This window comes from Chelonoidis abingdonii, chromosome 2 (assembly GCF_003597395.2).
Source record: "Chelonoidis abingdonii isolate Lonesome George chromosome 2, CheloAbing_2.0, whole genome shotgun sequence".
Lineage (NCBI taxonomy): Eukaryota > Metazoa > Chordata > Testudines > Testudinidae > Chelonoidis > Chelonoidis abingdonii.
This window is the reverse complement of record NC_133770.1, coordinates 234654487-234669212: the sequence shown is the minus strand read 5'-3', so window position 1 is coordinate 234669212 and position 14726 is coordinate 234654487.

Here is a 14726-nt window from a genome sequence, read left to right as displayed (position 1 = left end):
TAAAAGGGGCACCGGGGTCCTAGGAAGGACGCGGGGGTCAGCGGTAAGGCAGATCAGCAGAGGACTCTCTAGATGCTGGAAGCTAATTCCCAAGGATAACCAGCAGTAGGTGCCGCCGGGTGAGTCTACATGCTTACAGGAGGGTTGCAGGGAAAAGTTTGCTATGTTTTCCAGACACTTTATATGGCATATTTTCATAAAGTCTGGCATTGAAGATCATTCCCCAAGGCTCTTCATGGAAATCCCTCCATGCTTACATGGTGTGAGGGATAGAATGCACATGGAGATACCCAAAATGGAGGATACCCGAAAACTGGAGAAGACTACAGTGGCACTAGAGGAAGAAGAAGATTTGGCTGCTCTGTGGGGAGGAGGCTGGCTGCTGGCCACCTTGGGGAGCAGACAGTGCTCCACTCTGCTCACCCAGGTACCCCATCCATTGAGGTAAGGGAAGAGAATGAAGGGACAAAATCAAAATGGCTAAAGCATAAAATGATTTACATCTAAAAGGTTTTCATCAGGAGGAGGGAGAAAACTTGTTCACCTTAGCCTCTAATGATAGAACAAGAAGCAATGGGCTTAAACTGCAGCAAGGGAGATTTAGGTTGGACATTAGGAAAAAGTTCCTAACTGTCAGGGTAGTTAAACACTGAAATAAATTGCCTAGGGAGGTTGTGGAATCTCCATCTCTGGAGATATTTAAGAGTAGGTTAGATAAATGTCTATCAGGGATGGTCTAGACAGTATTTGGTCCTGTCATGAGGGCAGGGGACTGGACTCAATGACCTCTCGAGGTTTCTTCCAGTCCTAGAGTCTATGAATCTATGAATCTAGCAAGAGACATAAAAGGCAATAATAAGAGGTTCTTTAAATACAACAGGCGCAAGAAAAAAAGACATAGAAAAGTGTAGGTCCACTACTTACTGGGGAAGGCAAGCTAATAATTGATGACATCAAGAAGGGTGAGGTGTTTAATGCCCATTTTCCTTCAATCTCCACTTAAAAGGTTAATTGTGACCAGATCCTTAACACAATTAATAATATCAAGGAAAAGGAACAGAAACCAGAATAGGGAAAGAACAGGCTAATGAATAAGTAGACAAATTAGATAAATACCTTCGATGCAGCTGTATGGACAGTGTCGCGGAATCACTCCCAGTCTCTCAGCGTCATCCTCAATATGAAGATCAGCAAGCTCGTTCTCTAGGTCTTCCGCTAGATTTTCAGTGATGCGGTTGTTCTTCAGCTTCGACACGTTGATCCTTTTGAGAGCCTTACAGCCTTGTGGTTGTCTCTTCGGCATGATACAGAGCTTCATTTTGGATACTATGAGCCTGTGATCCGTCCCACAGTCAGCGCCGCACATAGCTTTTGTAAACCTGACATCTTGTCTGTCCCTTCTCCTGATGATGACATAGTCGATCAGATGCCAGTACTTGGAATGGGGATGCATCCACAAAGTCCTGTTACGGGTAGGGAGGCGGAAGACCATACTGGTGATCAGAAGGTCATGTGCTGCACAAGTTTTCAGCAGTAACAGGCCATTGCTGTTCCACTTTCCCACTCCATTTTTCCCGATGACTCCTTCCCAGGCTGCGGCATCGCATCTGACTCTTGCATTAAAATTGCCAAGCAGGATCAGCTTCTCTGTATGGTGCACTGATGATAGCAGAGCATCTAGTTCTTCGTAGAATTTATCCTTCACGTCCTCTGGCTTGGTCATTGTGGGAGTGTATGTGCTGATCAAAGTAGCTTGTTTTCCTTTTTGAAGTGGAAGCTGCATTGTCATAAGTCGGTCATTCACACCCTTGGGGGGACTGGCAAGTTTCCGAACAAGATGATTCTTGATGGCGAAGCCAACTCCAGATTTGCGACGCTCATCACTGCCGCGGCCGCTCCAGAAGAATGTATAGCCTCTGCCTGACTCGGACAGCTGTCCTTCATTAGCAAGGCGAGTTTCTCTAAGGGCTGCAATGTCAATGTTGTAGCATGCGAGTTCTCTGGCGACAAATGCTGTTCTTCCTTCTGGTCTGTCTGCCGTGATGTTGTCCAGTAGCGTGTGCACATTCCATGTGCCAATGGTGATCAGTGTCACTCTGTTTTGTTTTTGTTCGACCGCTTTTATAGGATCCCCGCCAGCCGCGGTATGTTGGCCACGGTAAGGTGAAGCAGAAAGTGTTTAGGGCACCTTTTCTAGCCCCCTCCTCATTGTACGGAGGTGAGCAGTGCAATCCTGAATAGGGCTGCTCAGTTGCGCAAGAAGACGCCGAGCTCCACTGCTGCTTCGGTCACTGAGGAACGACCATTATACCTGAGCCGCCTGTGTGCAGGTCCGCAGCTACAGCTCCCAGTGTATCCACACCTGCTGCTTTGTCACTCACCCATCGCCATAGGACTTGATATGATGTGATATGATATGATGGCGAGGCTTGCGTGTGAATTGGATTAAAGTGAAGGAGAGTTGCACGATGTCAACCTCACTCTCTCTTCCCAGTTCCTATCTGTATCCAGTGGCAGGACAAGAGTCGAGACGGCTGGAGATAGGGCAGGGTGCAGTGGATGACCAGGACGCCTACGCATCTTGTTGTGCTCTCGAGCGTTCCACAACGCTTGCTGTCATCGCCTTCCTGACCGTTGAACCAGGTTTCCTCAGTCAGCTGGATCCAGCCTTCGCATGCAATGGGTAGACAGGCCCTAATTCACCAAGGGTCTCAGACTCATCGGCTACCCTCACCTGGTTTAGCCTGCCAGTTGAGACGGTTTCCAGGGTGTGGCCGCTGTCGCATGCTGACAGCTACTTGGAGCCACAGGTGAGAGCTGGCTGTCAAGTGGGGACCAAAGTGGATGAGCTGCTCCTAGGAGTACGATTGCTACCCCATCAGAGGTACTATCACTCCCTGACAACCCCATACACCCCGTCCATACAGTTGCATCGAAGGTATTGGGGACCCCCACACACAGGCGGCAAGACTGGTTTGACAAAAATGATGTAGAAATCCAGGCCTTACTTGCTGAGAAACACTGCCAGCATTGTGCATATCAGAACAACCCATCCTCAGCAGCAAAGAAGACCACCTTCATCAAACACTCACAGAACAGTACAGAACCGACTGTGCAAAATGCGGGACTTGTGGCTGAGCGCCAAAGCAGATGAAATACAGGAGTATGTGAAATGACTATAAGCAGTTCTACGAAACCCTCAACACACTCTGTGGTCCACAGTCTTCTGGGAGCTTTCCCCTCCTGAACTCTGATGGCACTATGCTCCTTACAGAGAAGACGCAGATTCTCCAGAGATGGGCTGAACATTTTGAAGCAGTTCTCAACTGCCCCTCAATCATCAATGATGAAGCCATTGACAAGATGCCCCAGGTTGCAGTCAATGACTCCATGGATGTTTCACCAGAAGAGGACAAAGTGAAGAAAGCCATCAACCAGCTGTCAAGTGGCAAAGCCCCAGGGTCAGATGCCATACCAGCAGAGGTGTACAAAGTTGGTGGACCCATGTTGCTACGGAAACTCACTGAGCTGTTTCAGTCCTTCTGGAAGCAGGGATCCATTCCACAGGAATTTAGAGATGCATCCATCATGCACCTCTATAAGAGGAAGGGCAATCGCCAGGTATGCGACAATCACCATGGAATCTCGCTGCTCTCTACAGCAGGGAAAGTTCTTGCACGCGTTCTGTTGAACCGATTAATCACTCACCTAGAGCAAGGCTTACTGCCAGAATCACAGTGTGACTTCCGCAAGGGACGTGGGACTTTTGACATGATCTTCGCTGTGCGTCAACTACAGGAGAAATGTCAAGAGCAGAATCATGAACTCTACACAACTTTTGTGGACCTCACAAAAGCGTTCGACTCTGTCAGTCTCCAGGGCCTGTGGAGGATCATGTCGAAATTCAGCTGTCCAGACAGATTCATATGAATGGTACGTCAATTTCATCACGGTATGATGGCTCGTGTCCTGGACGATGGTGAAACATCTGAGGCCTTCCCAGTCACCAATGGCGTCAAACAAGCGTGTGTTTTAGCACCCACTTTGTTCAGCATGATATTCTCTGCCACTCTGACTGATGCCTTTCAACACTGCACTGAAGGAGTAGGCCTGAAGTACAGAACTGATGGGAAACTATTCAATCTGGGACGACTGCGTGCCATCACCAAGGTGAAGGAAACTGTACTTCGAGACTTTCTCTTTGCTGATGATTGTGCTCTGAAAGCTAGTACAGAGCCAGAAATGCAAGCTAGTATGGACAAGTTTTCATCTGCATGCAACAACTTCGGTCTCACCATTAACATCAAGAAGACTGAGGTCATGCACCAGCCTGCTCCCCGCGCTCCATACTCAGAACCGTTCATCACTGTAAATGGACAGAGACTTCAGGCAGTGGACCACTTCACGTACCTGGGCAGTACCCTTTCCCGAACAGTGTCAATCGATGATGAAGTAAACTGCAGAATTGCTAAAGCCAGCTCTGTATTTGGCCAATTGTGCTCCAACATCTGGGAATGTCGAGGGATCAGCCTACCAACGAAGCTGAAGGTCTACCGAGCAGTGGTGCTTCCAACTCTGCTGCATGCCTGCAAGACGTGGACTGTCTATTGGAGTCATGCACGAAGGCTCAATCACTTCCACATTTCCTGTCTGCAAAAGCTTTTAAAAATCAGATGGCAGGACAAAGTGCCCGATACTGAAGTCCTTACCAGAGCCAGTCTGCCATCAGTTTACACACTGCTGATGAGAGCCCAGACCAGATGGACTGGACATGTCTTGAGAATGTCAGACGAACGCATTCCTAAACAGTTCTTCTATGGAGAACTCACCCAGGGAAAGCGCTCCCATGGAGGACAAAAGAGGTTCAAGGACACACTGAAGACCTGTCTGAAGTCCCTCGAGATCAACATCGCCACATGGGAAACCCTCGCACTGAACCGTCCAGCATGGCGCAGCCTCATTCACACAGGCAGTAATACCTCTGAGGCGAGACGTACAGCTGAGGCTGAAAGAAAGTGTGAGCTGCGCAAGTCCAAAGCTGCCTGCACATCATCGACAGTGCCATCACATGTCTGCCCGACATATGACAGGATGCTCCACGCCCAAATCAGACTGATCAGTCATCTTCGGATGCACAGAGTCCGGTCATCGAACGAATGAGTTGTTGAGGTCTTCATCGACAACGATGGATGAACATCATCATCATCAGATAAATTAGACGTATTCAGTCAGGAGGGCTTAATGAGGGGAACAAAAAGGGGAACAAAGAGGAACTGTGGAATTAAAGACCAGTCAGCCTAACTTTGATATCTGGAAAGATACTAGAATAAATTATTATTTCACGATTCTAAGGAATGGTAGGTGGAAGAACAGCACAATAAAGACAATGGATTTCAAGAAGGCAGACTTTAGCAAACTCGGGGAGCTGGTAGGTAAAATCCTATGGGAAGGAAGACTAAGGGGAAAAACAATTGAAGACAGCTGGCCGTTTTTCAAAGATACATTATTAAGGGCACAAAAGCACACTAGCCCACTGTGTAGGAAAGATAGGAAGTATGGCAAGATACCACCTTGGCTTAACCAGGAGATCTTCAATGATCTAAAATCAAAAAAAGAGTCCTACAAAAAGTGAAAACTCAGTCAAACTACAAAGGATGAATATAAATGAACAACACAAGTAGGGACAAAATTAGGAAAGCTAAGGCACAAAATGAGATCAAACTAGCTAGGGACATAAAAGGAAACAAGAAAACATTCTACAAATACATTAGAAGCAAGAGGAAGACCAAGGATAGAGTGGGCCCATTACTCAATGAGAGGGGGAAAGACAATAACAGAAAATGTGGAAATGGCAGAGGTGCTCAATGACTTTTTTTCAATTTTCACCAAGAAGGTTGATAGTGAAAATGAGGTAGGATCAGAGTCTAAAATAGGGAAAGAACAAGTTAAAAATTACTTAGATAAGTTATATGTCTTCAAATCACCAGGGCCTGATGAAATGCATCCTACAATACTTAAGGAGCTGACTGAGGAGATATCTGAGCCATTAGCAATTATCTTTGAAAAGTCATGGAAGATGGGAGATATTACAGAAGACTGGAAAAGGGAAAATATAGTGCCCGTCTATAAAAAGGGAAATAAGGACAACCTAGGGAATTATAGACCAATCAGCTTAACTTCTGTACCGGAAAGATAATGTAGCAATTAATTAAGCAATCAATTTGCAAACACCTAGAAGATGATAAGGTGATAGATAAAGTCAGCATGGATTTGTCAAGAACAACTCATGTCAAACCAACCTGATAGCTTTCTTTGACAGGATAACAAGCCTTGTGGATAGGAGGGAAGTGATAGATGTGGTAAATCTTGACTTTAGTAAGGTTTCTGATACTGTTTTGTATGACCTTCTCATAAACAAACTAGCGAAATACAACCTAGATGGAGCTACTATAAGGTGCGTGCATAACTGGTTGGAAAACCATTCCGAGTGGTTCACAGACAAGCTGAAAGTGTATAACAAGTGGGGTCTCACAGGGATCGGTTCTGGGTGTGGTTCTGTTCAATATCTTCATCAGTGATTTAGATAATGGCATGGAGAGTACACTTATAAAATTTGTGGACAATACTAAGCTGGGAGGAGTTGCAAGTGCTTTGGAAGATAGGATTAAAATTCAAAATGATCTGGACAAACTGGAGAAATGGTCTGAAGAAAATAGAATGAAATTCAATAAAGATAAATGCAAAGTACGCCACTTAGGAAGGAACAGTCAGTTACACACATACAAAATGGGAAATGACTGCCTAGGAAAGAATACTGTGGAAAGGGATTTGGAGGTCATAGTGGATCACAAGCTAAATATGAGTCAACAGTATAACCCTGTTGCAAAAAAAGCAAACATCGTTCTGGGATGTATTATAGCAGGAGTATTGTAAGCAAGACACAAGAAGTAATTCTTCTGCTCTACTCTGCACTGATTAGGCCTCAGCTGAAGTATTGTGTCCAGTTCTGGGTACCACGTTTCAGGAAAGATGTGGACAAATTAGAGAAAGTCCAGAGAAGAGCAATAAAAATGATTGAAGGTCTAGAAAACATGACCTATGAAGGAAGATTGAAAAATTGGGGTTTGTTTAGTCTGGAAAAGAGAAGACTGAGAGGGGACATGAGTTTTCAAGTACATAAAAGGTTGTTACAAGGAGAGAGAAAAATTGTTCTTCTTAATCTCTGAGGATAGGACAAGAAGCAATGGGCTTAAATTGCAGCAAGGGCGGTTTAGGTTGGACATTAGCAAAAACTTCCTAACTGTCAGAGTGATTAAGCACTGGAATAAATTGCCTAGGGAAGTGATGGAATCTCCATCATTGGAGATTTTTAATAGCAGGTTGGACAAACACCTGTTAGGGATAGTCTAGATAATACTTAGTCCTTCCATGAGCGCAGGGGACTGGATTAGATGACCTCTTGAGGTCCCTTCCAGTTCTATGATTAAGCAATCAATTTGTAAGCACCTAGAGGATAATAGAGTGATAAGTAATAGCCAACATGGATTTGTCAAGAACAAATCATACCAAACCAACTTAATTTCTTTTTTTGACAGGATTACTGATCTGGTAAATAGGGAGAAGCATTAGACATGATAAAGCTTGAATTTAGTAAGGCTTTAGGCATTGTCGTACATGACATTCTCATAGACAAACTAGCGAAATGTGTCTAGATGAAATAACTATAAGATGGCTGGATAACTGGTTGAAAAACCATAGTCAAAGAGTAAGTATCAGTGGAAAGTGATACTTAGTGAGGCCCCACAGGGGTCACTCTAGAGTCCAGTACTGTTCAATATTGTCAATTACTTATACAATGGAGTGGAGAGTGTGCTTACAAAATCTGCAGATTACAGCAAACTAGGAGAAGTTGCTAGCACTATGTCGGACAGGGCTAGAATTCAAAATGACCTTGACAAATTGAAGAATGGAGCTGAGATCAACAAGATGAAATTCAGTAAAGACAAGTGCAAAGTAGTACACTTAGGAAGGAAGAAAAATCAATGCAAAAATAAAAAATGAGGAATAACTGCCTAGGCAGTATTACTGCAGAAAAACATCTGGATGTTATAGTGAATTACAAATTCAAGAGGAGTCAACAGAGTGATGCAGTAGGGAAAATGTCTTACATCATTAGTGTTAATATCATTAGCATTTACACGAGTGTCATATGTAAGACATAGTAGGTAATTGTTCTGCTCTACTCAGCAACGTTGAGGCCTTAGCTGGAATATTATGTTCAGTTTTGAGTACCGCCATGTAAGAAAGATGTGGACAAACTGAAGAGAGTCCAGAAGAGAACAATGGAAATTATAAATGGTTTAAAAAAACCTGACCTATCAGGAAAGGTTACAAATACTGGCATGAGTGGACATGGAGAACAATTGATCACCACCCTTTTGTAACATTTCTTAACATATTTGAAGACTGATTTCTCTATGTGTAGAGTAGAAATGAAGCCAACACCTGTGCCTACTCATAGTATGAGCTTCTGCAGCTACAACACCCATGTGCCAAACCCCAGAAATAATACATTCCCAGGTGCTGTTGTGAATTTGTTGCTGAGTGGTTCCCATCTGAGTGCTTCATCTTTGACTAATTCAGTTCTTGTGGGGCATCACAGACAAACCTAAATATTAAAGTCATGTTGTGATCTTAAATGTCTGACTACCCTAACTCAGCATCCTTTCTGTTTCATAAGGAAAAAAAAACATATTTTCACTTATTTTAAAGACACTTTAATCAGTTCCTGTCTGCCTCCCCAGTGAATTTCAAAAGCTGTAGAAATGGATGACAGTCAGTGATAAGACCAAAACCACATGAATCTGCTATCTGCTACTTATTGAAGTGACAGTCCAGGGCAGATGTAGCTACAGATGTGCCTTTAATTTTAAAAGAAGCAGCTGCATTTAATTTAAATTTAATTTAAAACAGAGCCAGTGATTACCAATGGACATACTGGAGCCAAATCCACGCATTATGGAAAGTAACATTAGGTAAAACTATGTGATGTGGTGGTGGTCTTGGCCAGTAGTGTGCTAGAGGGAATGTAAAGGCAGGTGCCTGACAAAGAACCATAGAACAATATCATGGGGAACAGATATAGCAGGGCCAAAGGAGATCCTTCCTTATCTCTCTTCTCTTCTAATTAAAGCAGACTTATGCATAAGACAGTATAAAAACAATAGACCCCAACTTTCCCCCAAGTTAGGTTCATATGGATCCAAGTGTTTTGGTTCAACACATTAGAGATAGGGCCATTCGTCAATTCAAATTCACATTCCAACTTCACCCAAATTGAGAAGTGGTTGAATTCAGGGTTTTGGTTTAAGCCCATCTCTAATCACTTCTACCACTTTCTTTTTTCCACCCTCTGGGGGACAGTCTCATTCTGTTGCATACTTACACACTGAAAAGAATATACTCAATCATTTGTTGAATAAGCACTTGACATTTTTAAAATATCTTTCATTGATCCAGATCCAAAAGTGCTTTACAAACTTTACCAACGGATTGTGCAGGCTATGTAAAGTAGAACTTTGCTAATTTTAACAAATGATGGAGAGACACATGGTAGATGACTACATTTTGTGAAACTGTGAGTGCAATGAGTAAAAAACATACAAATTCTAGTCAAAAAGTGGCAGCAAAAATGTTTAGTGTTTACTGTCAGTAGAACTGGAATTTTAGTGAAATGTAACAAAATTTTGAAAAACTTAGCTCAGTCTCTTAACAATAAAGTAGAAAAATGAGCATAAAGTTCTTCAAATACAGTATCATGAACAGTTCAGTTTCCCTACAAAATTCAGTGAACCAACCCACTACCATTTTATTTGCTTCTAGTCTTCTTTTTGGGACTCCTAGCAGTGTGTGCAAGAAGTAATGTTAAAGGAAGAACTGTAATTGGAGCTACGCAGAAATATTTTCCCCACCAGCAAAAATAATGAAAGACAATCAACTAATTTTAAACTAGAATTTAGTATGAAAATCAGAAGCTTTTGGCTGCAATTCTCCAGGAAGCCTAAAGGAGCTAAGCAGCCAACTGCTATTGAACTTCCATGAAAGCTGTCCCACTCTAAGTGTCCTTCATAACTTGAAAATCTCCCCTTATTTTCCATAGGAAAAATACTTCATTTTGGCTGAAAATGCTAGTTTCATTATAAAAAACAGTGATGTTTCTGTATCTAATGTGATAAAGTTCCTTCTCTACCTTGGTGGGTCCTGCACTTATTGGCAGATTTTGCCAGGGTCACTTGGGGGCGGGGGGCGGGCAAGTGGGGCAATTTGCCCCAGGCCCCACAGGTGGTCCAGGTCTTCAGTGGCATTTTGGTGGCAGGGGGGAGGAGCTCTTTAGTGCTGCCAAAGACATGGAGTGACTGAAGGGCCCGAAATGTCGCCGAAGACCCAGACCACCCCGAGGTGAGTACAAACATCGCAGTTCCGCCGCTTTGCCCAAGGCCTCCTGAATCCTCTGCGCAGCCCTGGATTTTGCTAGCCTCAGAGATCTTCCTGTGTTGGATCAGGAGTTGGGAGGGTTTGGGGGGAACCCAGGCCCACCCTCTACCCCAGGTTCCAGCCCAGGGCCCTGTGGACTGCAGCTGCCTAGAGTGCCTTCTGGAACAGCTACAATTCCCTGGGCTACTTCCTCCTGGCCTCCTCCCAACACCTTCTTTGTCCTTACCACAGGACCTTCTTCCTGATGTCTGTTAACGCTTGTACTCCTCAGTCTTCCAGCAGCACATCCTTTCACTCCCAGCTCCTTACACTTACTTACTTACTTACACACACACACACACACACACACACACACACACACACACACCACTAACTGCAGTGAGAGCCTTTTTATACCAGGTGTCCTGATTAGCTTTAATTAATTCTAGCAACTTCCCAATTGGCTACAAGTGTCCTAATTAGCTTATCTGCCATAATTAGTTCTAGAAAGTTCTTGAGTGTTCTGGAATAGTCCCTGTTATCTTACCCAGGGAGCTACTTAACCTGGAGCTAAAGCATGTACCTTCGACCATTCTCTTGTAGCCATCTGGCCTGACCCTGTCACACTACCAATTGCACAAAGTGGCATAGCTTTATTGACTTAGGCCCAAAATTTTGCAATCTCACTTTACACTGGTATAAACCCAGAGTAACTCTTTTTACTGCTATGAACACCATTACATTGCTGAAAATGAAAGATTGGAGTTTAGCCCAAAGATCTCAAATAAATATTTAGTACTGACAATACATATTAAAATCTCACTCAGAGAAGGCTAGCTATATCTCAACAATAGCTCCATTTTCACATTTTCCAGAAGCCTGCCTTCCACAAATCAGGCAGAGTGATGTGTCCATCAAATAAGTTATTTTAATTTTGGTACCTCTTAAAACTAACAAATATGCTCAGATTTTTTGGCACTTTGCTGAAAGCTTTTCTGTCATCTGAGATGAGCACCACTGAGGTGAAGAATACACCATTCATCTATTTAATTCTAAATCCTTGAAGTAGTTACTGATAAAGCTTCATCTAGAATCACTATCAGCCTTATTGTATATACTTACTTATTTTATATATAGGTATATACTTATTTTATACGCTAAAGTAGTTCTGCCTTGGCAGCCCTGGAATAATTTCTTTTGGAGAAATAATAATAATAATAATAATTAATAAAAAGCAAACTCCTTCAGAAATAAAAACAAATTCAAAAATAAAACACAGGTTTTTTTTGTGAACTGGTTCTGAAGCAATATGGTGCTTACCTGAGCTGCGTCTTTCAAAAGGATGGTAGCCAGGAGAAGAGCTCAGACCTGACAGAGACTGATAGAAAGTCTGACTTGACAGAGGTCAGACAAAGACAGATAGAAAAACCAGAAAGTAAACTTCCTCAGAAAGGAGTCTGAACAGGTTGGACAAGTACTTTGGAAGGCATAGTAAGACTGATAAAAGGAATTTTTTTTGCACAATGTACAGTTAGCCTTTGGAATTTCTTGCGACATATCACTGAGGCCTAAGAACTTAATATGATTCATAAAAGGATTGGATAATGTTAAGGATAATAAGAATATTCAGTTATAACAACAAGGATTAAAAAAAACCACACAAGACTCTTGGAAAGGCTATGCTTTAGGGCATAAACCATCCTGAAATTAATTGGCGTTAGGAAGAAACTTTCCTTGTGATCAGGTAATTCCATGACTGCTTATTGCAATGTTTGAACCTACTCCTGAAGTAGCTGGTATAGTCATCTTTGGAGACAGGATAGTGGATTAGATTGGCCATTGATCTGATCTAGTGTGGCAACGTAGTTTCATGCCAATCTGAAGTGACAGTGGCACAAATTTCAAAGACACCTAGTAGCTTTCAAGTCACCAAAAGAATGATTGTATGTTCTGGGCACAATGCAGGTTTGGGAGCACCTGCAATAAGCAAATGAGAAGATTGAAGTGGAGTTCTCTGGGAAAAACAATGACATCAAAAAATGTTAATACTTTCCCTGCCTCACTTTCTCTGAGAATATTTGGGATGGAGCTGAGAGCCAGACCTGAAGTTCAAACTAGACAAAAGAAATCAGGGCTAGAAGGATAATTATTTGGCTTGCTATAGTGTGTTTTCAAGTTTATAGCCATGGAATTTCCAGCTGAAAATAATGAGAAAAGGAGTAGAAGCTAAGAAATTTGACTATAGAAAGCTGCTAGAAGAACTACAGTTTAAGGATGTTTTCTTCAGAGAGGGTGCTCATATCATAGTAAAAACAGGAAGTGGCAGTCCTGTAAATGTCAGCAGAGGCAGATAAAGCTAAAGGTTTATGCTGTTAGATGAAGCCATATTCCACTTAATTCAGACCTTATTTTGAATGTAGACATTTTAGATCATGGAGTATAACAGATTAGCTCTATCCCTTCAATGTCAAACTTCATTAGAAAATTAGTATCTGAATCTCATTTATAATAGGCTACCTTATAGCCCAATAGCAATGTAAAGGGCAAATTATATTTACACCCACATTATGGCTTTCTTACGTGCCTAGAGTGGTCTAAATTGGAATTTGTGTAAATGAGAATCACACCCTTAGTGATTCTGAGACCTTCAGCAACAAAAGTCTTCTACCACTTGAGCTAAAGGAAAACTTCATTAACTGTGAGATAGTATTGGGCTGTTATAGCTGCTGATGCAGCAACTAGTGGGAGGCATGATCACACACATTACGCTGATACGTTTCATGTTCCCTCAGTTAGACAAGCTCATCCCAAACGACTGAGATTCTCAGAGTTCAGACCTCAGATGGGGTGCCATTTTGTAATGAACCTCAGCTGTATACAGAGACCATGGATGTCAGCACAGATTGAATCTTAGGCGTTCAGCAGTACAACAAAAACCAAGTCCTTACAATGTTAACTAAAATGAATTCAGATACATGGGATAAGCTTGATAAACAAGTAATATGATGCCCTAGAGGTTCAGTGAAATCTCGCTGGTGGACTCAACAGCCTCCCTTTGTTCAGAGTAAGTATAAAATGCAATTGAAACTCCTTTACAGAACAAATAGCTGAAACAGCAGGAGTCACCACCCAAAACACAGGTTGCATGGAAGGCTGGAGTAGAAGTTGAGCCATGCCGTGTGAGGGTTTTTCCCCAAGGTCTGACTGCAGATACAAAGGGCAAGTTATTATCTGAGAGAGAGCTCTGTGTGTGTGGAGAGAAGTAGGAAAAAAACCACAGAAGCACACAAAGAAGGCAGGAAGGAAGCCTCAGAGACAGTCAAAGAAGCACTTATAGTTGTTGGGAAAAGCTAAAATAGCTCTTTGGGAAGAGTGCTTGCTGGAAAGAGGCTTGGAACTGTGAGCAAAGAACCTGTCTCCTGCTGTTGGAGTCCTACTATATCAAGTAACAGGACTTGATGTACATTTTTCGTAAATAAACAAGATTGCAGCAAAGAAATACCTGACTCCATCATCAGTTTCTCCCCTTAACGGAAACAAGCCACAGGATTCCGAACATTGGCTAATTGCTTGGACCAAGTGTGTAAGACTGCTGGTAAAAGACTAAACTTTCTTTCCTGGCCCATTACCTGAAATGGATGAGGATTATGAAATGTGACATCTATGTCACATGACAGGAGTGACTATCCAGTAGCTACTCTTACACCCAGATGGACCATGGACTTCTGTGGACCTCACATGCTCAGGTGAGCTTTTCTAATAAAAGCAGTATTTGTGGCCTGACCATCTCTCTCTTTACTGGGTGGCCCCAGGGACAATTATGTTGTTTTAGTTCTTCATATGTAAAGGAGATTTCTTTAAGATTAAGGGCTAGAGTTTGTGATTTTGGAGGTGAACATCTCAGCTTTGATCCCTACTGACAAGCACAGTATCAGTATTCATGCACCCACGGTTCATTACACATACACTGTATGAAGACAACTAGTTTGTAAATGCATGAGGAGAGAAAATTGCAACATAATGGGCCCATTGATTTTAATGGATCAGGATCAGGCCCTTTATGATAGCTGACTAACAGAGCAATATAAAGTCATGCAGATAATGATAGTAAGGGAGAATTTGTTTTACTTTATTGTTCAGTGTCTATTGGAAACATGACGGCACTCCAGCTGCAGTTTAATCTCCTATTCAAATGATGTCTCACACACATAGCAAGTATGACAGTGGGTGAATGCTAACAGCACACTGTCTTT